This window comes from Brachyhypopomus gauderio, chromosome 14 (genome assembly GCF_052324685.1).
Source record: "Brachyhypopomus gauderio isolate BG-103 chromosome 14, BGAUD_0.2, whole genome shotgun sequence".
In the NCBI taxonomy this organism is placed as follows: domain Eukaryota; kingdom Metazoa; phylum Chordata; class Actinopteri; order Gymnotiformes; family Hypopomidae; genus Brachyhypopomus; species Brachyhypopomus gauderio.
Window position 1 is genome coordinate 5,776,529 of NC_135224.1, and position 3,422 is coordinate 5,779,950.

A 3,422-nucleotide genomic window follows, 5' to 3' on the forward strand; every position below is an offset into this window, starting at 1 on the left:
ACCTTTAATCTTCCCTCGAACTGGAGATTATTAGTTTTATGAATTTGCTTGTCTACATACATAGCAAATACATCTCCATTAAATCTCCACTCTGCAGATGATACATGTTCTTTTGGCCATCCAAGTGGTAGAAGGAGGGAACCTCCAGTAGTTCTGTGTTCTGTCACTGTGTTCACATCAGCCACAGCACACACACCTACAAGAGACACATTTATCAGACTATACATACATGGATAATGACAAAAGCTGATTCATGAACCTGCTTATAAGGCCAGTATACTGAAAACTATAATTTCATTTGAAAAACAAGCAGGCTTATAATTAGATTCAGGTTAGGTTTAGACTTCAGTTTAGGAATCACTTCGTATGACTGTTTTTGGCTTAGAAATGAAGGAAGTCCACTTGTTACACAAATCATTAAAATAAGAACTCATTATGTGCATTATCTGAGATACAGTACACATATAGGTACACACACAAAGATAAATACCATGAAGAAACCCAAGAAGCAGTGAACCCCAGAATGAAACACAATATCCACGACAGACTCTCATTGTTGCTATAGAGGACTTGTCTGAGATGACTGACTCAATAGTGGTAAAGGAAAACTCACTTTCTCACTTCCTGTGGATCTGTTGTATATTATGCACATATTTCCTGTACATTTTTGAAAAGGCACAAATACATTAGTCTCCTAGTGCCACCATGATGATTGCATCCTGTAGAAAAGATTCATTCTAAACATTTTTAAAGATACTGTTTTTTGTCAAAGTTAAATTTATTTATATAGCACATACATATTTACTTATATATTTATTTCTATAGCACAAAGCAGCTTTACAATCTCATGGGTCCAGATCCCTAATGAGGAAGCCAGGGGTGACAGTGGCAAGGAAAGCTGCCTATTTTGGCAGTGATTAATATATTTAATGATTTATGTAAGCTAAGAACTTGCTTCCATGTACTTATTAAAACAGAGTATCAGTATGTAACTATTGTGTGTATATATATATATATATATATATATATATATATATATATATATATATATATATATATATATATATATATATATATATATATATGTACAAAACAGAAGAGGCAGCCCTCCATGTGATTAAGCACCATTTGCTCAAAGTGATTCGCTGTCCTTTATCACTTGTGTGGGATTAAAGAATGAGAGAAACGCTGTGGGTCTTGTGTGCAAATCATACATATTTGCAGCTGGTGGATGCAAAGACAAATGTCAGCAACATGCATGAGAACTGTTATGGTATCATTAAGCAACAGCATTTTTGCGCGTGTGTGTGTGGTTTCATTGACTTACCAATAATCCTGTACAGCCGCATCACTTCCTGCTAGAGTGGCCATCACTGTCATCACCATAGGAACTTACACAGAGTGGTAAGGTCAGGTGATCTCTTCATAGGCAAGTGTAGCAAACTACTCAAAAAGGACTGACAGAAAACCAAATAAGCAAAAGCAAATATAAAGTTTAGCAAATACACCAGAGTCTGTAATTCAACTACCAAATGGAAAGACGTCCTAATGTTACTCACTCATCATGCTCAGCACACGCAAGTCTACCAGAACCACCTGTTGCACCATATCTACACGGCATCTACAGCTACCACCAACCACCAGCACTACAGCATGTGAACCTCCACCTCACTCAGTTTAGCAGGACGTACTTTCCACAGACCCTGGCTGTCCTTTTATCTGAAAAAAGGGCATTAAATACAACACCAGCAGGACAGGACCCTGGTTTCAGCTGCTGGCATTCATGAAACATTACTGAAGCACTCACATGCACACAGACACAGCTACTACCACCAAGCCATCAGACTGCAGGACACTGCAGGACATTGAGGGAAAGTCAAAACCACACTGGAGTATTGCTCTACTGTGTGAGCAGCTTTCATCAGTTTATGTTGTAGAGTTTTCAAATGCAGGCTGGACATGATGTTTTCTGGACTTGGTTCTTGTGTCCAAAGAGGCTTTGCTGCAGGAGTTTGTGCCTTTTCATGCAAATGAAAGAGAGGCAGGGTTAGGGTGACCAGATGTCCTCTTTTTCCCGGACAAATCTGGTCACCCTAGGCAGGGTCTACTAACAATTTCTTTGTGTGTTGTGATTTTCACTGTGTTCATTGACCACTTCAAGGTCTCGTGTCTGTGATACTGACGTTACCAGACAGTGATGCAGCTACAGAGGATGCTCTTATGTTATGAGAACGGAGTTTGGTTCTAACGCCCTTTGCTCTGCTAATCAGATGACACTAAAATGCACGATCATGCAGATTCTCTCCTTCACAACATTCGGAGGATTCGGCCATTTCTCTCTAGGGAGGCCACTCAGGTCCTTGTCCAGTCCCTTGTCATCTCAAGACTGGACTACTGCAACTCCCTGCTGGCTGGTCTTCCTATGCATGCCATCAAACCCCTGCAACTGATCCACAACGCTGCAGCTCGGCTGGTCTTCAACCTTCCCAAGTTCAGCCATGTCACTCCCTTGCTGTGCTCCCTCCACTGGCTTCCGGTAGCTGCCCGCATCAAATATAAAACCCTGGTGCTGGCCTACAAAGCAAAGAATGGTCCAGCTCCTCCTTACTTGATGGCCATGGTAAAACCCAGATGCATACCTAGAGCCCTCCGCGCCTCAAGTATGTCTCGTCTTGACCCTCCATCATCCAGGACACATGGGAGACAAGCATCCAGACTTTTCTCTGTCCTGGCTTCAAGTTGTTGGAATGAACTTCCCTTGTGTGTCCGAACATCAGAGTCACATGCTGTCTTCAGACGCCAACTGAAGACCCACCTCTTTCAAGTGCACTTTACATAATTATACTTTCGTCTACTGTGCTTTATCGTCTCTTTCCTCAGGTGTTTGTTACAGGTATTGCTTACTGTCCTTTTCCTCAGGTGATGTGTATATTCAGGTATAATAATGACTTGGCATAATTGTTATCATATGGTATCATATGACTTTCGTCTAGTGGTTTTTCCAGCTTAGAGTACCTTGTGTTCAGGACTATCTATACTACCTTGGGGATTCCAAGCAACTACGTGGCACTTTTGTAAGTCGCTCTGGATAAGAGTGTCTGCTAAATGCCATGAATGTAAATGTAATGTAAATGATTAACGAGTGCTAGAAATCAATTCCCTGAGAACTCTCTACTAAAGGATTTGTCAAATTTATTAAAACATCTTTGTTGTCTGACTGGACACTGCTGGACACTGACTGACAGGGCTGAAGTGTTATTTCTTAACAGATGCTGATTCTGCAACATTTGATTAAACACTGGGTTAGTATCGAGTTTAATAACCCAAATAGCCGTTAAGCCAATGAGAATAATTTTGCCATTTGTGTGTGCATATCTCAGAAAAGCAGATCATGAATACTTGTGTGTTTAGTAAAATTATTA

The 3,422-nt window shown here is 40.6% G+C and overlaps 1 long non-coding RNA gene across 2 annotated transcripts in view; it reads left to right on the plus strand.

Moving 5' to 3' along the window:
• The window catches only part of LOC143474523 (uncharacterized), a 33,984-nt gene that overhangs the window by 5,239 nt on the left and 25,323 nt on the right, over positions 1–3,422 (plus strand). The gene's annotated exons all lie outside the window — the stretch shown is intronic.